The following is a 20,961-nucleotide window of genomic DNA, read 5'->3' on the forward strand; positions in this document are numbered from 1 at the left end:
GAAGTAGACATGTGCCTCAAGAGGTAGAGAGCCAGGCTTGAGTGAAAAAGCTAAAGTAAAGCACAAAGTCCTGATTCCAACCTCCAGAATGATCTCTCTCTCTCTCCCCCCCCCCCAGCTCTCCTCTCTCTCTCTCTCTCTCTCTCTCTCTCTCTCTCTCTCTCACACACACACACACACACACACAAAGCTGAGCTGGGAAGCATGTTCAAGTGGTGTAGGACCAGCTAAGCAATAAGCAAAGAAAGTGCAAGGTTTTGATTCAAGTCTTGGCATCAGAAAAAAAAAAAAAAAGACAGACGAGGAAAGAAAAGAAAATCAGGGGAAAATACATTTACAAATCACGTATTTGATAATAAATTTACAATCAAAACTTTTTTCTGCACTGCCTGGCACCAGTGGCTCATGCCTGTAATTCTAGCTACTCAGAAGGTTGAATGATTTGAGATTGCGCTTCAAAGCCAGCCTTGGAAAGTCTGTGAGACTCATCTCCAATTAACCACCAGAAAACTGGATGTGGAGCTGTGGCTCAAAGTAGTAGAGCACTAGCCTTCAGAGAAAGAATTCAGGGACTGCACCCAGATCCTGAGTTCAAGCCCTGCAACCGACAAACAAAACAAAAAAGCCACTTTTTGTGTGTGAGACAGTCTTGCTATGTAGCCTACGCTGTCCTGGAACTCCCATCCTCCTGCCTCAACCATCCTAGTGCTAGGATTACAAGTATGTGCTATTATGTGTCATGCCTGACTAGCAATCGTTTTTTTTTTTTGGTCAGTTGTGGGGCTTGAACTCTGGGCTTGGGTGTTGTCCCTATGCTCTTCAGCTCAAAGCGAATGCTCTACTGCTTGAGCCACAACACCACTTCCGGTTTTTTAGTGGTTTTTGGAGATAAGAGTCTCACGGACTTTCCTGCCTGGGCTGGCTTTGAACTGTGATCCTCAGATCTCAGCCTCCTGAGCAGCTAGGACTACAGGCGTGACCCACTGGCGTCTGGCTCTGGCTAGCAATCTTGAAATGAATAAAAGATTTCAACAGCTGTTTCTACAAAGAAGATAAACAAATGACTAATAGAAGAAATAATCATGAGTCATTAAGGAATAAAAATTCAAACCACAATCAGATACCACTATATATCCACAAGAATAGCTACAACAAAAAAGACACATCAACAAATGCTACTTATAATAATAAATGCTGGAATCTTTCTGATGGGAATGTAAAATGACACAACCACTTTAGAAAGTGATCATTTTGAGCTGGGTGCTGATGGCAGATGCCTGTAATTAATTCTAGCTACTTAAGAAGCTCAAATCTAAATTAACCACCAAAATGCCATACCAGAGGTGTTGCTCAAGTGGTAGAATACCAGCTATGAGCAAGTGTTTGAGGCCCTGAATTCAAGCTTCAGTACCAGCACGTGTGTGTGCACATGCATATGTGTGTGCATGTGCATGTGCACGTGTGTGTACACACACACAAGCACAATCACTTCTTGGACTAGGAGTGTGGCTAGTGATAGAGTGCTTGCCTAGCATGTCTGATGTCCTGAATTGGTCACTAGCACAGCTAACAACAAGTGACCTTTTGTTTTTTCTTTAAATGGTCTTTGCTTTTTTTTAAATACTATTTTTAACTATTTTTTTTGTATTTTCTTTTTTGCTAGTGAGGATCAAATCCAGGACATGGCACTTGCTAGGCAAGAACGTTGCTCTGAGCTACATCCCAGCCCAAGTAAATTTCTCTGAGGAGTTTTCTTTTTTTTCTCTTCCTTCCTTCCTTCCTTCCTTCCTTCCTTCCTTCCTTCCTTCCTTCCTTCTTTCCTTCCTTCCTTCCTTCCTTCCTTCCTTCCTTCTTCCTTCCTTCCTTCCTTTCTTCCTTCCTTTCTTCTTTCTTTTTCCTTTCTTTCTTCTTTTCCAGTCCTGGGGCTTGAATTCAGGCCTGGGCTCTGTTTCTGAGCTTCTTTGTGCTCAAGGCTAGCACTCTACCAATTGAGCCACAGCACCACTTCCGGCTTTTTCTGTGTATGTGGCACTGAGAAATTGAAGCCACACTTTTAAAAGTATTAAAGGGGGCTGGGAAGGTGGCTCAGTGGTAGAGTGCTTGCCTTGCATGCATGAGGCCCTGGGTTCGATTCCTCAGCACCCCATAAACAGAAAAAAAAAAAGCCAGAAGTGGTGCTTAGCTCAAGTGCCAGCCTTGAGCTGAAGAGCTGAGGGACAGCGCCCAGGCCCAGAGGTCAGGCCCCACAACCGACAAAAGAAAAGAAAAAAAGTATTAAAGGCGGCTAGGAATGTGGTTTAGTGGTCGAATGCTTTTCTAGCATGCATAAAGCCCTGACTTCAATTCCTCAGTACCACATACACAGAAAAAGTGCTGTGGTTCAAGTGGTAGAGCTCTAACCTTGAGCACAAAGAAGGCCTGAGTTCAAGCCCCAGGACTGGCAAAAAAAAAAAAAAAGGTGGGGAATGATGTACAGAGGGGTTACTTACGTAAGTCAGGCAGAGTACATTTCATTTTGGACAGCGTTACCCAGTAGGCATTTCTTTTCTCTTTTTCTTTTTCTTTTTTCCTTTTTTTTTTTTTTTGTTGGCCATGGGGCTTGAACTCTGGGCCTGGGTACTGTCCCTCAACTCTTCAGCTCAAGGCTAGTACTCTACCACTTGAGCCACAGCACCACTTCTGGCTTTTTCTGGTTATGTGGTACTGAGGAATCGAACCGAGGAACTCATGCATATGAGGCAAGCGCTCTACCACTAAGCTACCTTCCTAGCCCTCCCAGTGAACATTTCTTAAAAAATAAAGCTTAAGTACAAATCACCAGTTCTCTTAGGTGTCTAGTTGGCCAAAATGAAATATATACCTAAATGTATACTTGATCACTACCATATTGGACCAATTTCTAACAATATCTAAAACACCTAAAACCAGTGGGGTGCTGGTAGCTCAGGCCTATAATCCTAGCTACTCAGGAGGCTGAGATCTGAGGATCATGGTTTGAAGCCAGCCCAGGCTTGAAAGTCCATGAGACTCTTATCTCTATTAACCCAGCACACTGGCCCTCTGGGGATGAGCAGAGTGCTTATCTAGGCAAAACCCATAGGCTATGACAGCTGCATACTGGGTTGCTGACCACCAGATTTCTGTACTGTTGCTTGTCACTTGCTCTAGGCATCATGGTTTATACCAGACCAAGAAATCTGCACATATGTATGAGTTCCTGCTGCGCTCTGTCAGAAGGTGGGAAGGTACTCACTACACCACCCCAGGAAATGTAGGAAAACTCCTTGCAATCCTCCAGGGCCATCATTAAAACCCAGCGGTCACAGCTATGCTGGTAGGCTCTGTAGAAACCCAGGCAATGACCCAAATAGCTGCAGAGCTGAGCATGGTGGCTCACACTTGTAATCCTAGCTTCTCAGGAGGCTGAGATCTGAGGATCACAGTTTGAAGCCATCCTGGGCAGAAAAGTCTACAAGACTCTCATCTCCAATCAGCCACCAAAAGGCCATCAAAACTCAGGGACAGCACCTAGGCCCTGAGATCAAAATCCAGGACTGGTGACGAAGAAGAAAAAGAAGAAGGAGACAGAGGAGGAACAGGAGGAGAGAAAAATCTTTTTTGAAGCTAGTCAGGCTCTTTCTATTCTGCCTCAATTTCCTAAGAAATTTTTATTCTCCTTAATAGTGCCCAGGGCCTGGGCACTATCCCTGAACTACTTTTGCTCAAGGCTAGCTCCTTAGCCCTAGTAGCTCCACTTCCAGCTTGTTTTCTTCTTCATTATTTCTTTCTTTTTTGTGGGGGGAGGTGGAAAGTTTATTGGAGATAAAAGTCTCTGGCTTCAAACTGTTATCCTGAGATCTCAGCCTCCTGAGTAGCTAGGATGACAGGCATGAGCCTCTGGCACCAAGGTTACCCTCCTTATTTTTAGGGAGTCGGGAGAGATGTGTCTCTCTTCTGTAACTACTTCTGGTGGTCACGGGCATTGACTCCTTCACTGAACATGTCAAATTCACTTGCTCACTGTCAATGTATTTATTTATTTATTTTACTTGGCAGTACTGGGGATTGAACTCAGGGACTTGCTATTACTTTACCCACCCTCCTAGTCCATCACTCTCCCTAAGAGATTGGAGACCTTGTGAATATAACTTTCTGTTTTATCTGGAGCTGTTGTAATGTAGGAGATACAAACTTTACCAAAAAGCTAAAATCCCAAAGACTAAAAAGCAATAGCAATATGATAGCATCAGCAAGCCCAGAAAGGGCGGGGAGCAGGTTATGAGAGGCAAGGTTATTTCTCACAGTATTCAAAGTGTCTTGGCTATGTTGCTTTATGAAGAAAAAAGAATTGAGCACATATTCATTCACAGCCTCTGAATGTTTGCCTTGACTTGTCTTGTGGTACTTAACCAATGCATCAGTAAGTTACTACTGTTCTGCCAGTGGGTAAACAAATGTCAGATTTTTAAGAATTCTTTACTAAGGGGGGAAGGATGGGAAGAGTTGGGAAGGGGAAACAAAGGAGGAGGCAACACTGCTTGATAAGAAATGTACTCATTATCTTGCCCATGTAATTGTAACCCCTCTGTACAGTATTTTCACAATAAAAAATAAATAAAATATATTAACATAAATATATAAAAAAAGAATTCTTTACTAAGGAGTTAAGGGTAACCTCAAGTCTCATGACAGCCTTATGGGTATTCAATGTGATTGCTCCAGTTGTGAACATTAGAATGTAGGATGACTTCCTGGCTTCCTGGTAGGCAAACATTTTTCTAATACAGCCATATCCATTGTAGCTCCTATATCTGAGCTTGTAGTGTGTGCATGCGCGTGCACGTGCGCGCACTTGCATGCGTGCGTGTGCGTGTGCGTGTGCGTGCGTGTGTGTGTGTGTGTGTGTGTGTGTGTGTGTACTAGGGATAGAACTCAGGGCCTCACGCTCTCCTTTGGCTTTTTTGCTCAAGGCTGGCATTCTACCACTTGAGCCAAGTTTCCACCTCTGGAATCCTAGCTACTCAGGAGGCTGAGATCTGAGGATCAAGAGTCAAAGCCAGCCCACATGGGAAAATCCATGAAACTCTTACCTCCAATTAACCACAAAAAAGCTGAAGTAGAGCTGCAGCTCAAGTGATAGAGTGCTGGCCTTGAGTACAGATGCTCAGGGACAGCACCCAGGCCCAGAGTTCAAGCCTCAAGACTGGCAGGAAGAAAATAAAAGCCATGCTCACAGACTTTACTACCAGGGCTGGCTTCAAACCTTGACTCTCAGATGTCAGCCTCCTGAAGTGCTAGCCTTACAGATAGATTACCAGCTTGTGCCCCTCCCCTCTTTATTTAACAGTGGGAAAAGGGGGTTTTGAGAAATATAGAGACAACTAAGGGATCCAGGTATCCCAGAGCATAATTAACCTTGAGTCACAAATTATCAATATAATCATATGCTAGAGCTTCATTTAAGAGGGAGGTTGGTAGGGTTTTAAGCTAGGTGGAAATGGCAAGAGCAATTGAATTCTTTTTGGCTTCTAAGACTGTGTCTATTCGTGATACTGGGGACATGGGAACATGGCCTTACTAATAGCCAGTGAATTCCAAAATGAAATTGAAGTCGAGTCCTTGTCACAGACAGTGAGCTTTGGGTAAGGTTTAGTAAGTCAATATCTCCAGATGATGCATGTGGCCACATAATTCAAAATTTTGTTTTTTGGGCTTAGTGCATCTCAAGTCAAAGAAAACAGAAATGGATCTAGTAACTAACCTTATTATACAGTCAAAGCTAGTGGACAGAGAGAGAAATAGTAAAGATCAGAGCAGAAATTAATGGAATGGAGGCTAAAAAACTATACATAAAATCAACAAAACAAAAAGCTGGTTCTTAGAAAATATCAATAAAATTGACAACTAGCTAAATTGATAAAGAGGAGAAAGATTCATATCAACAAAATTAGAGATGCCAATGGAAACATTACAACAAACACCTAAGAAATCCAAAGGATTATGAAGGACTTTCAAAACCTATACTTAAATAAGATGGAAAATCCAGTAGACATGGATAAATTCCTAGAGACACACAAACCACCTAAGCAGAACCAAGAAGATACAAATCACTTGGGTCAGTCATACTTTTTTTTTTTTTTTGGCCAGTCCTGGAGCTTGAACCCTGGGTCTGGGCACTGTCCCTGAGCTTCTTTTTTTTTGCTCAAGGCTAGCACTCTACCACTTGAGCCCAGAGCTACTTCCAGCTTTTTCCCTGTAGGTGATACTGAGGAGTCAGACCCAGGGCTGCATGCATGCAAGGCAAGCACTCTACCACTAAGCCACATTCTCAGCCCTACAAACCATTTAAACAGGATGATAACACGTAATGAAATTGAAGATGTAATCAGCTGTCTTCCAACAAGGAAAAACCCAGGTCCTGATAGATTCATGGCTGAATTCTATAAGACTTTTTGAACTGACACCAGTACTTCTCAAATTTTTCTGTGAAATAGAAAAAGAAAGATCATTCCAAACTCATTAAACCAGTATCATATTCATCCTAAAAACAGGTAGCAATCTCTATAGACCAATCTTTCTGATGAACACAGATGCAAAGCTAAAAAAAATACTAGAAAACCAAATTCGGCAAGTGATTTTAAAAAGTCATACATTATAATCAAATAGGTTTCATCCAAGAGATGCAGGATTGGTTTAACATATATAAATCAATAAATGTGAAAAGAGGTGTATAAGATAAAATAAGGTACCTAGCAAGAAAAGTTTCATGAAAAAGTTAGGCAGCCCTGTCAGCAACCACTAGATGCACTTATGAAAACCGCCAGGGAGAACAAGAACAAGATGTTGAGTGTGTGTGGCTGATTCTGAGAAATGAACTTTGTGGGCAGCCAACTCTGAAAAATGAACTTAGCAATCTACATTTTTTTTGCTGGTAACCATATATTCTGCTTCTGAAATTTGCTTGGCTCATGTAACATTGAAAAGTTTGGAATATTCCATTGATGCATGACTCCCATCCCTGTTTTAGGGTATAAACCCCCCTGCTTGTTGCTACTCAGGGCTACCTCTGGATTCCCCATACCTAGGAGCCCAGTTATACCCAACCAGTTATAATTGGCTATTGTTAAAATTCCTTTTCACTGCTAATAAATTACCTCTTAATTAAGATTCATTTGTGAGTCCGTGTCTGTTCCCTGGGGATCCTCAACTCAGTACAAATGTAACACGTCGTATTAATAGAGCCAAAGACAAGAACCACATAATCATCTCAATAGATGCAGAAAAAGCCTTTGATAAAATCCAACATCCATCCATGCTAAAAGCTCTGGAGAAGCTAGGATTAGAAGGAACATATCTCATAATAATAAAGGCAATCTATGACAGACCAACAGCCAGAATCATACTGAACAGTAAGAAACCAAAACCATTCCCTCTAAAATCAGAAACAAAGCAGGGATATCTACTCTCTCATTCTTCTTCAGTATCATTCTGGAATAAAGCAAGAAAAATATATAGAAAGGATTCACAGAAGTGGCGCTGTGGCTCAAGTGGTAGAGCGCTCACATTGAGCTGAAGAGCTGAGGGACAGCGCCCAGGCCCAGAGTTCAAACCCCACGACCGACAAAAAAAAAAAAAAGGATTCACATAAGGAAAGAAGAAGTCAAACTATCCCTACCTGCAGATGACATGATCATAATTCTAAAGGACCCAAAAAACTCTATCTCTAAGCCCTTAAAGCTGATCAATAACTTTGGCAAAGTATCTGGATACAAAATTAACCATAAAAAGCAATTGCCTTTCTTTATACCAACAATGCACAAGCAGAGAAGGAAACTGGGAAAACAAATCCACATGCAATAGCAAAGAAAGGAAGGAAGAAAAGAAGGAAGGAAGGAAGGAGGGAAGGAAGGAAGGAAGGAAGGAAGGAAGGAAGGAAGGAAGGAAGGAAGGAAGGAAGGAAGGAAGGAAGGGAGGGAGGGAGGGAGGGAGGGAGGGAGGGAGGGAGGGAGGAAGGAAAGAAAGAAGGAAGGAAGGAAGGAAGGAAGGGAGGGAGGGAGGGAGAAAGGAAGGAAGGAAGGGAGGGAGGGAGGGAGGAAGGAAGGGAGGGAGGAAGGGAGGGAGGGAGAGAGACACACACACAGAGACAGAGACAGAGAGAAAAGGAAAGAACCAGCTAGGTGCTAGTGGTTTATATCTGTAATCTAGCTATTCAGGAGGCTGAGATCTGAGCATCAAGGTTAAAAGTTAGCCAGGGCAGAAAAGTCCATGAGACTCTTTTTTTTTTTTTTTTGGGGGGGGGGGCCAGTTGTGGGGCCTGGGCGCTGTCCCTCAGCTCTTCAGCTCAAGGCTAGCACTCTACCACTTGAGCCACAGTGCCACTTCCGGCTTTTTTCTTTTTGCTTATGTGGTGCTGAGGAATCAAACCCAGGGCATCAGGCATGCAAGGCAAGCGCCCTACCACTGAGCCACCTTCCCAGCCCCTCCACGAGACTCTTATTTCCAATTAATCATTGGAAAACAGGAAGAAGAGTTGTGGCTTAAAGTGAAAGGGTACTAATCCTGAGCAAAAGAGCGCAGGGAATGCTGGGCCCTGGTGGCTCACGCCTATAATCCTAGCTACTCAGGAGGCTGAGATCTGAGGATCGCAGTTCAAAGCCAGCCTGGGCAGGAGAGACCGTGAGACTCCTATCTCCAATAAACCACCAGAAATGTACTTTTTTTTTTTTGGGGGGGGGGTCAGTCGTGGGCCCTGAACTCTGGGCCTGAGCACTGTCCCTCAGCTTTTCAGTTCAAGGCTAGCGCTCTACCACTTAAGCCACAGTGCCACTTCCGGCTTTTCCTGCTTATGTGCTGCTGAGGGATTGAACCCAGGGCCTCAGGCATGCAAGGCAAGCAATCTACCACTGAGCCACTCTCCCAGCCCAAGAAATGTACTCTTTACCTGACTTATGTAATTATAACCCCTCTGAATATCATCTTTATAATAACAATTAAAAAAAAAAGAATTAAGTTCCAGAAGTAAAGAATAACTGATATGGCTGGGAAGTTGGCTCAGTGGTAGAGCACTTGCCTTGCATGCCTGAGACCCTGGGTTCAATTCCTCAGCATCACATAAGCAAAGAGAAAAAAGCCGGAAGTGGCGATGTGGCTCAAGTGGTAGAGTGCTAGCCTTGAGCTGAAGAGCTGAGGGACAGTGCCCAGGCCCAGAGTTCAGGCCCCACGACCGCACCCCACCCCCCCCCCCAAAAAAAAAAAAAGAATAACTGATGTGACCAGCAAACAGTAACTAGAGACTTAGATAGATAATCTGGGGTGTGGTGGGGAAGGTGGCTGGGGCTGGGGCGTGAACACAGGGACTTGGCACTGTTCCTGAACTTGTTTGGCTCAAGAATAGCACTCTGCCACTTGAGCCATAGCTCCACTTCCAACTTTTTAAAATAAGTCTTATGGACAGCCCTTCCCTGACTTTATTTCTTTCTTTCTTTTTTCTTTCTTTCTTTCCATTCTTTCCTTCCTTCCTTCCTTCCTCCCTTCCTTCCTTGTTTTCTTTCTCTTTTTTTCCTTCCTTCTTTCCTTTCTTTCTTTCTTTCTTTCTTCCTTTCTTCCTTCCTTCTTTCTTTTTTTTTGTCAGTCATGGGGCTTAAATACAGAGCCTGGGTTCTGTTCCTGAGCTCCTTTGCTCAAGACTTGTGATCTACCTCACCTTTGAGCCTCAGCTCTACTTCCAGTTTTAAGGGGTTAATTGGAGCTAACAATCTCAGTACAGCTGGCTTCAAACCACCATCCTCTCTCTTTCTTTCTTTCCTTTCTTTCTTGCCCTGGGGCTTGAACTCAGGGCCTGGGCACTGTCCCTGAGTCCTTTTGCTCAAGGCTAGCGTTCTACCATTTTGAGCCACAGAGTTACTTCATAGGAGTCTCATGGACTGGGGCTGGAAATGTGACCTAGTGGTAGAGTGCTTGCTTGCCTAGCAGGCATGAAGCCCTGGGTTTGATTCCTCAGTACCATGTAAACAGAAAAAGCAAGACGTGGCACTGTGACTCAAGCACTCAAAGTTCAAGCCCTAGGACTGGCAAAACAAAAAGAAAGAAAAAAGAAGAAAAAAGAGTCTCATGGACTTTACTTCCTGGGCTGCCTTTGAACCGTGATCCTCAGATCTCAGTCCCCTCCTGAGTAGCTAGGATTATAGGTGTGAGCCACTGGTGCCCTTTCAAATGGATTTTCTTGCATCCTTGTTTGTGATTTTTTGGATAAATGCCCAGGAGTGGAATTGCTGAATCATAGGATAGTTCCACGTTTAATTTTTTGAGAACCTCCAGAATGCTTTCCAGGATTGTCAAACAAGTTCACATTCACACCAACAGTACATTAGGATTCTGTTTTGCCCACATCCACACCAACATCTGTTATTGTTTGTATTCTTGATAATAGCCATTCTAACTAGGGTGAGGTGGAATCTCAGTGTTGTTTTCACATTTTTTTGAGGGCCAGAGATGTTGAACTCTTCTTCATGTCTGCTTCATGTGTTTTGCTTTTTCTGAGAAGTCTCTTTTTAGCCCATGAGCCCATTTATTAATTGGGTTGTTGGTTCTTTGAGGGTTAGTTTTCTTAATTTTATTTTTTAATCTTATTGTAAAGGTGATATACACAAGGGTTAAGGTTACATAAGTCAGGTAATGAGTACATGTCTTTTTGGACATGTCACCCCTTCCCTTGCTCTCTCCCAGTTTTTCCCTCCTGTCCCCATCCACAAGTTGTATAGTTCATTTCAACATATTGACTAGTTAGTACTAGTGCTGCATTTGTTCACTCTTTGGCCTCCATGTCTGTGCACCCTCATTTGCTCCCCCAAAGATATAAACAAGACAAAATAGGGTTTAGTTATTTAAAATCTCTGTATATTTTGGATATTAGGCCATTGTCTGATGTATAGTTGGAAAAAAAAATCTCCCATTCTGTAGGTTGTCTTTTTAGCTTGTTGACTATGTCCTTTGCTGTTCAGAAACTTTTTTTTTTTTGGTCTGTCGTGGGCCCGAACTCAGGGCCTTGGCACTGTCCCTCAACTCTTCAGCTCAAGGCTAGGGCTCTACCACTTGAGCCCAGCGCCATTTGTGGCTTTTTCTGCTTATGTGGTGCTGAGGAATCGAACCCAAGGCCTCATGCATACAAGGCAAGAACTCTACCACTGAGCCAACTTCCCAGCCGTGCTGTGCAGAAACTTTTAAGTTTGATGTAATTCCATTTATCATGGCTTTCTTTAATTTTTTTTTTTTTTATGCCTCTGGCTCTTTACTCAGAAAGTTCCTGCCTGTGCCAAGGAGTCCTAATGTTTCTCCTGCTCCTTCTTGTAACTGTTAAGTGGTTTCAGGTCTTACATCGGGGTTTTTAAGGGACTTTGAGTTTATGCTGATACATGATGATAGTTATGGGTCCAGTTTCAGTTTTCTGCATGTGGATATCCAATTTACTTAATACCAGTCCTTGCATAGGCTTTCTTCCAGCCTACCTTTTTGTCTCCTTTATCATATTATATTAAACGGCTGTAGGTCTGTGGGTTTATTTATGGGTCTTCTATTCTGTTTAATCGGTCCTCATGCCTGTTTTTGTTTTGAGACCAAGCTATTTTCCTTACTATAGCTCTGTAGTACAGTTTGATGTTTGGTATTGTTATGCCTCCAGCACTACTTTTTCATCTCAGGATAGCTTTTGCTATTTGGGACCTTTTGTCATTGTAGAAAGTTTTTTTTTTTCTCCCTCAGTTATGAAGGATGGATTTGCTAATCTAAGCTATGGGTGCTCAAGCTGCCTGTGCAGTTCCCCACACCTCAAACCTCCATGAGGCCACATTAGACCCTGTTTTTTCTCAGTCACCTGTTGTGATCTAGACTCGATGGCAAGATGTCCCAAGATTACTTGAGCTGTGATTATTTCTTATTCTCAGGTCTCCAGAGTAACTCTGTGTCCAACAAAGAGGACTCTTTCAATATGTATTACTCTTTTGAGATGTAACGAGTGTGATGGAATGCCTTTCTTCACCAGGGCTAGCCTTCAATATTAAATTAGTCACTGTCTCATAAATCTCTATATTGAGATTAAGGCATATGAGATGTGTAATCCTTTCTTACTTTTTTTTCCTGCAGCATTATATTACTTTGTAATGAATTAATGAGCTTCCCCCACTTCTGCTTTTCTTTTGTTTGCTGTTTCTCTGTGGTATTTTTGCCTTCCTGCCACCTCCATCCTGGCTCTTTGTTCTTCTCTCTTTCTTTCTTCAGAATCTAGTCTCATTTGTGTTATCAGAATCTTCTCTTTCATGGAGTTAAAACAGTAGATGCTTCTAATCCCCTATATAAGGTAATACCAATTATTTTTTAAAAACCCTGCAAACCTAGGATTTATTGACTGAGTGCTTGCCTCTCTGTACAAAGACCTGGATTTGATTCCTAACACTGGAAGAAAATGGAAATGAAAATACAGTATCTTGGAATTGAAGTTACAGCTTTTCTGGGCCACAGTGCAAGACGCAGCAGCTGCCTGGAACTCAGCCCCTTTTGAGACTCACTGGACAGACATCCTGCTGCATGACAGATGGCTATATGACATTGTGACCCCTCGCTAGGCTCCATCCATTACAGCTTCTTGTCTAGGCTGACTGAAAAAAAAACAGAGGACCATGCTACCCCACCTTCTAGGCTACTGTGCTAAATGAGACTAAGCCTGCAGCTGACTGGGGATTGGATCAGCATATCCCTTCTGAGTGTCAAAAACAAGTTTTAAATTTTCTTTGCATGTCACATGTAAATTGTAGTTATGGATTGTGGAAGTGGTCTCAAAACTACTCAACATGGAGAAATACAGCTAGAAGAGAGGAAAACCTACAATTTCAAAGTGAGCTAGTAAGTTTATCACTCATTACAGCCTTGCCAACTGAATCGGCCAATTGAGCCAACTGAGGCTCAGGTTTGAAGCCAGTTGGGCAAGAAAATCCATGAGACTCTTATCTCCAATTAACCACCAAAAACCAAGCAGTAAAAGCTGTGGCTCAAAGTGCTAGAGCTCTAGCCTTAAGCAAAAAAGCTCCAGAACAGCTCCCAGGCCTTCAGTTTAAGCCCCACAGCTAGCGCGTGCATACACACACACACACACACACACACACAAAGAAAAGAAGGAAATCTTAATTGGAATAGGTCTTAACTGGAGGTGGAAGGAGGACCTGGGTGGAAGGAACCTGCCTTTCTAAGGTGACTCGTAATGCCGGGCGCTGGTGGCTCACGCCTGTAATCCTAGCTACTCAGGAGGCTGAGATCTGAGGATCGCAGTTCAAAGCTAGCCCGGGCAAGAGAGACCGTGAGACTCCTATCTCCAATAAACCACCAGAAAACCGGAAGTGGCGCTGTAGCTCAAGTGGTAGAGCACTCGCCTTGAACTGAAGAGCTGAGGGACAGCGCCCAGGCCCAGAGTTCAAGCCCCATGGCCGACCAAAAAAAAAAAAAAAATCTAAGGTGACTCATAGCGCTATGTAAAGCAATTTACACGTGCTCATATAAAAATACCTCTAATTTTGCCATTCTAACTGGGGTGAAGTGGTGTCTCAATGTTGTTTTGATTTGCATTTCTTTTATGGCTAGAGAGGTTGAGCATTTCTTCATGTGTCTATTGGCCATTCTTTCCTCTTCAGAGAAGTTTCTCTTTAAGTCTTTAGCCCACTTATTTATTGGGCACTTGTTTCTTTGAGGATTTGTTGTTGGGGGATTTAATTTTTTGAGTTCCAAGTATATTTTAGATATGAGACCTTTGTCCGTTGTATGGCTAGTGAAGATAGGTCCCATGGTTTCCCTTATCTAGTATATGTATATGTTTCCAATATCTAGTATATGTCTGAGTCAAGCAGAAAAGGTCAGATAAGTTGATGTTAGGGAAATGAACCCTAAGGTATGTATTCAAATGTTTTTTTTTTTTGTTTCATGCGATTGTTTCTAACGCATTTATAAGATTATTTCTTTGTTGCTTTGTATGTCCCTCCCCCACAGTATAACCCCTGCTCTCACTGTATTTGATGTCAGTATAATTTGTGGAGGGGAAGGGGAAAAACAAGTCGTTTAAATAAGGATACAGGTGGACCTGTTGCAACAATGAGAAGTACAAGTCACTATGTCGAAAAAACGAACTTTACAACTTTGGTGGGGTGGGGAGGCCCGGAGGATTGGGTGGGGGGGTGAGGGGAGGATGGGAAGGGATGGGAAGGGGAAACAAAGGAGGAGGCTATAATGCTTGATAAGAAATGTACTCATTATCTTGCCCATGTAATTGTAACCCCTCTGTACAGTATTTTCACAATAAAAATAAATAAAAAAATTTTAAAAAAGAAGAGAAAAAAATACTTCCAAGACTTGTGTGCTATGTGAAAAAGCAGTGTGTGTTTCCATGGACAGAATTGGGATGTTGGGGTTCTGCAGTTGGTAGATTCATGTTTTCAGAAACTTGATGCAATTGGCACCTCATTTTTGCTGATACCAATAGAGTTGTGTGTTTGCACAGGCTGGAGTTATCCCTGAAAATTTTGCTTAAAGCACTGTGGGTTTTGGCTATTGCCAAAATGTTTGAGCTAAGGGCCATGTGCTTGCTAGGCAGGTACTCTACCACTTGAGTCTCTAATTCCGTCCAGCCCCTAATTGCTTTTGATCTATTTTTCCAGTGGGTTATCAGATTTTTGCCCAGGGTCAGTCACAGTCTGCAATCCTTCTACCTTTAACCTCCTACATTTGCTACAATTACAGCTGTGTACCAACACATATGGCCCAAGCAGTGTTTCTCAACTGAATGTCTTGGCATATGGAGAAGGGTAAGTCTCTGTTGGATAAATTTGTTCTTGATACAAGAGGAAATTGAGCTCAGCTGACAGCTGCACACTGATTGCTGGCAGCTTTCCCACTATTATAATCACCAAAATGCCCCCACATATTTCCCAAAAAGCTGGGGAAGCAAAAACCCACCCCCCAAAAGGAAGCCATTTGAGACTAAGCTACACAGCCCCTAGAAGCACCCTGCTTTTTATAACAAACCGTTCAAGACACACCTGTGCACAAAACTCACCCAAAAGACAAGCTAGCAAACTAAGATTGCAAAGTTCATCATGGGAATTGGCATCATGAAAGACAGCAAGCTCCATAAACAAGAGAATCCACGCTAAATGGAAATGATTAGCAGCCTGGAAGTTCTTTGTTTTTAAATTTTGTGAGCAGGACCTTGTTCTTGCTAGGCAAGTGCTCTACCACTTGGGTTATTCACCTAGTACCCCCCTCTTTTTTAGTTTTTTTTTTTTTAAGTTGAGGGCCCAGTTTTTGTTCAGAGTCAGACTCAGATCTAAATGTTCCTACTTACAGCTTCCCATATAGGTATCAGGAAGACAGAGGTGCTACCATGCCCAGTAAGTTTCGAAAGTAAGCATAGCAACTGGAGGTGTGGCTCAAGTGGTAGAGCATCAGCAATAAATAGATAAATGATAGATAGATAGATAGATAGATAGATAGATAGATAGATAGATAGATAGATAGATAGATAGATAGATAGATAGATAGATAGAAAGAAAGAAACATAAATAGCAATACAAATAATAGTAAGTAGTATGTTTATGGCTGGGAGAATAGACAGACAGATATGATAAAAAGAACAAATAGATCAAATGTCTGCTTCTAATAAAATTCCACTTAGGCCAGGCACCAGTGGCTCACACCTATAATCCTAGCTACTGAAGAGGCTGAGATCTGAGGATCACGGTTCAAAGCCAGCCTGGGCAGAAAAGTCCATGAGACTCTTCTCTCCAATAAATCACTCAGAAGTGGTGCTGTGGCTCAAATGGTAGAGTGCTAGCCTTGAGTACAAAGAGGCTCAGGGACAGCCCAGGACTGGAGGAGGAAGAGGGGGAGAATACACTTACAATTAGCATTCATTAGCCAGGCACTGGTAAACCAGTCCTATAATCCTAGCTACTCAAGAGGCTCAAATCTGAGGATTTTGATTTAAAGCCAGACAAGGCAAATAAATACTAGAGACTCTTACCTTTAATTAACCACCAAAAAGCCTAAAATGGAGCCATGACTCAAGTAATAGAACTCCAGCCTTGAGTAAAAAAGCTCAGCCCAAGACTGGCATGCGCACACAGAGAGAGAGAGAGAGAGAGAGAGAGAGAGAGAGGAATTGGCATTCACTGATGATTCTTGCTCAGAGCAATTTTTATTTTTTTATTTTTTTTATTTTTATTTTTGTTGGTCATGGGGCTTGAACTCTGGGCTTGGGCACTGTCCCTGTGCTCTTCAGCTCAAGGTGAGCATTCTACTGCTTGAGCCACAGCACCACTTCTGGTTTTCTGGTGGTTTATTGGAGATAAGAGTCTCACAGACCTTACTGCCCAGGCTGGCTTTGAACCACGATCCTCAGCTCTCAGCCTTCGGAGTAGCTAGGATTACAGGCATGAGCCACTGGTGCCCGGTGCAATTTTTATTATGATGGTATTTGTTTTGAGGGCAATATAAAGCTCTCAAAATCATTTTTTATTTTCCAACTCTCCTGACTCCATCCACATTTATCAATTGTCCTTCTTCCTTCCTCTTTATTCATTTGATCAATTATCTATGCAATAACAATGTGGAATCATAGATTAGTAATTCACTGATTTATTTGAATATGGCTGGGCACAGTGCTGAGATTTGAACTCTTTAGGGACTCAGGCACTCTGCCACTCCAGCTGTACCCTCAGCCATTGTGCTTCAGTTTGTTTTTGTGCCAGTTCTGGGGTTGAACTTAGGGCCTAAGTGGTGTCTCTGAGATTTTTTTGTTCAAGGCTGGCACTCTACCATTTAAGCCATAGCTCCACTTCTAGCTTTTTTGCTTGTTAACTGGAAATAAGAGTCTCATGGATTTTACTGTCCAGGTTAGCTTCAAACATTGATCCTGGGATCTCAGCCTCTTAAGTAGCTATCTTAGATTATAGGTGTGAACCACCAGCGCCCAGCTTTTAGTTTGTTTTCAATAGCATCTCAAGTTTTTTCCTGGGCCAGCCTTGAATTCTCCTCTTCTTGAGTACCTAGGACTACAAGCATGAGCTATCATACTTAGTTGCTGCTTTTTCCTTTCTTTCTTTCTTGTTTTCCTCTTCTTTTTCAATAGTACAGTACTTCATTGCTTTCTGACATTCTGGATTCATCTATAACTTGCTTGCTATATTGCTCAGGCTGTTCTTGAACTCACAATCCTTCTTCCACAGCCTTCCCAATGCTAGGAATACAAGCAAGTGTCACCATGCTTAGTTGCTTTTTATTTTCTTTTTTCTCTTTTGTAAAATAGTACTTTATTGTTTTCTGACATTCCAGGCTCATCTGTAACTTTTAAGATGAAACCTGGAATGAGTTGAAGGAACCCTCTTACCATCTTAGTGAGAAAGATAAATAGAAATTCACCTCTACCAGACCTGGATCTGGTGCACATTTTCTGGTGTGACTTTTTCATTTTTGAAACTGCCATTTCAGAGTGTTGCTGTGTACGTTGTTGACACCAAATTATTAATACTGATTCCTTCTTTCTGAATTTATCTAATTAAGCAATAGCTTCTATAGAAAAACATTTGGTCACAGGTAACAGTGGAAGATCAAAAATGGACACACATTCTTTGCAGCCATGCTGATTAAGAGAGAGAGTTTAGCAAATGCCAGCAGCTCATGCCTATAATCCTAGAAACCCAGGAAGCCTGAAATCTCAGGATCCTGATTGAAAGCCAGCCTGGGAAGAAAGGAGCATGAGACTCCTATCTCCAGTTAACTACCAAAAAGCCAGAAGTGGAAATGAGCCTCAAGTAACAGAGTGCTAGTTATGATCAAAATAGCCTATTGAGAGCTTGAGGACCTGAGTTCAATCCATGTGCTGCTCCTTTCCCCCCACCAAAAAAAAAAAAAAAAAGAGAAAGAGGTAGAGTTTAACTACTACTTGGATCTAGGTTAGCATGATGCCTTGTTTTGATGAACACACATACAGATACATGAAGAAACATAGAAACAGACAAATAATGCTATATGAAGATCTCAAAAGACATGGTCTGCCCCCTTCATCATGGAATTAGACCTACTGGGACACCTTATCCCAGGAACAAGCCAAAAAACAGCAACTGGGACATTACTCAAGCAAGCAAACTTGTCCTGGTGATGAGGGATGATCCAGAAGCAGCTTGAAAGAACTGCTCAGATAAGAGGGGATGATGTCCAATCCTGAATGGAGTCACTGATGCTTGCCCTTTCAAAAGTAAATGAATCTGGGAAGGGAGGGTCAAAAGTAAATAGCTCAGCCAGGCACTGATGGCTCATGGTTGTAATCCTAGCTACTAAGGAGGCTGAGAACTGATGATCACCACGGTTTAAAGCCAGCCCAGGCAGGAAAGTCCGTGAGACTCTTATCTCCAATAAACCACTAGAAAATGAGAAGTGGCACGGTGGCTCAAGCAGTACAGCACTGGTCTTGAGCTGAAGAGCTGAGGGACAGTGCCCAGGCCCACAGTTCAAGCCCCATGACAGACCAAGAAAGAGAGAAAGAGAGAGAGAGAGAGAATAGCTCATAAGCGTGCCTATTTAATGCCCATACCTGTCTACTACCTTCCAGCTGGGCAACTTGGAACCCACCAAACCCCCTTCCCTTTTCTCCCCAACCCTACAATGACCCCCATGTCAACAGGAAGTAGCCAGAAAGGACTGTGAAGCCCCTCAACCTTTTATATCCCTTCAGGGTCTCAAATGATGGGAATCTGCATTGTTCTCATAATCCAAGGCTGCCTTGATAACTTACTTGACCCCTCTCCCCCAGAGCCATTCTCAGAAGTCCCAGCCTCCAAGCAATTCTCCAAAAAAGGCCCTACCCAAAACTATGCATTGCCCAGGCAATGCCTGATTTGACTTCCTAGTCTGACTATACCTAAACTCTGCACCCCTGCCCTCTCCCACTTTCTGAGCTCCTTGGTACCTGGCACCTCTCTTCATGGTCTGAGATAAGTACATACAAGAAGAAAATAAAAGACCAAATTGGTGATGGCAAACATCTGGCTTGTGGAGAAGTATAAGACCCTTAAAATCCTAATGCTTCTCAAATGCTTCTTGTGAACTTGCTCCCAGCCATCTGTCTGTACTAATAATTTTGTTTTTTCGTTTTTTTGGGTCCGGTCGTGGGGCCTGAACTCTGGGCCTGGGTGCTGTCCCTCAGCTCTTCAGCTCAAGGCGAGCACTCTACCACTTGAGCCACAGTGCCACTTCCGGCTTTTTTCTTTTTGCTTATGTGGTGCTGAGGAATCGAACCCAGGGCCTCAGGCATGCAAGGCAAGCGCTCTACCACTAAGCCACCTTCCCAGCCTGGTACTAATAATTTTGTATGCCCATAAATGATGGTACAGATATCTAAATAGACCTTAGCAAAAGGTAAGGAAAGCAATTTTTTTTTTGAAGAAAATTACCCTACCAAGACAAGCCCCAAAGGCAGTTTTATCAGAACTGTTGCAGGGTTGCAGGTTAGAGAGCTAACCTAGGTAGCTACCTGCAGAACCACCCAACTGAACCTGTTGTGCAAAAAAAAAATATCTTTTAAATGTTTTCAAAAGCAGATTACAATTCTCACATTTTAAAATTTTTGTTGATATACTAGACTATAATTTTTTGTGTGTGTGTCCGGTCGTGGGGCCTGAACTCTGGGCCTGGGCGCTGTCCCTCAGCTCTTCAGCTCAAGGCTAGCGCTCTACCACTTGAGCCACAGCGCCACTTTCAGCTTTTTTCTTTTTGCTTATGTGATGCTGAGGAATCGAACCCAGGGCCTTGAGCATGCAAGGCAAGTACTCTACCACTGAGCCACCTTCCCAGCCCTAGACTTTATAATTTTTATCTTAAAGCATACAGAAAATTATTTAGATTCTAAATATACAACTAAATACATTTTTACAAACTTCACTTACTCGGTGAAAGTATTTTCTCACAAAATGTTTGTCATTTCTCAAGGTTAGATTTTGGCATATGCTGGTCAAGCACCACTGCCACGTTTTTCTTGGGAGTAATTTCTTCACTCAGGCTTGCTTATTTGTTCAATATGTGTGCTGGGGATAGAACTCAGGACCACCTGCATGATAAGCTAGAGCTCTACTCCTGAGTCACATACACTCCTTGAAGTGTTTTTCATAGGTAAACTTATTAATATTTTCCTTTCTTGCTTAGCAATCTCTAAGATTGTAAAAAAAAAAATTGGCTTGCTTTTACTAGAATCATGTGTAGCCTCGTGTTTTTTCTCTTCCTTCCTTTCTTTTTTTCATCCTGATGGTAGTGCAGATTTGAACTCAAGGCCTTGGTGCTGTTCTTGAGCCTTTTTTTGCTCAAGGCTAGCATTCTACCACTTGACCACACCTCCACTTCACTTATTTATTTATTTATTTATTGTTTAGTGGTTAATTAGAGGTACGAGTCTCACAGACTTTCCTACAGGGTCTGTTTTTGAATGGCGATCCTCAGGTCTCAGCTTCTTTAGTTGCTAGGATTACAGGCATGAGACACTGGCGCCTGGGGTGCCTGGGGCCTCATGGTTTATTTTTAAATATTAAAATACTTAGTACTTCTAAAGTTTATTTTCCTGTAAGAAGGATGGGATTTCCCTTTTCTTCCAGCTGACTAGTACCTTATTTATATCCACACACCAACGTTCTGTGCATTTCTTATATGCAGCACCACTTCCGGCTTTTTCTGCTTATGTGGTGTTGAGAAATCGAACTCAGGGCCTCATGCATGCGAGGCAAGCTCTTACCACTGAGCCACCTTCTCAGCCCTTGATCTTTGACTCTGGGCAGTGTCAGGAGTCAGGTTTATCGATGGCCTCAGGTTTATAAAGGCAGAGCTCGGGTCAGTCTGCACCCTCTGGGGCTCCCCTTCGCTGCGAGTCCCAGTCGGGCAGGC

This window comes from Dipodomys spectabilis, unplaced genomic scaffold (genome assembly GCF_019054845.1).
Source record: "Dipodomys spectabilis isolate Male_0828 unplaced genomic scaffold, ASM1905484v1 ptg000234l, whole genome shotgun sequence".
Taxonomy (NCBI): domain Eukaryota; kingdom Metazoa; phylum Chordata; class Mammalia; order Rodentia; family Heteromyidae; genus Dipodomys; species Dipodomys spectabilis.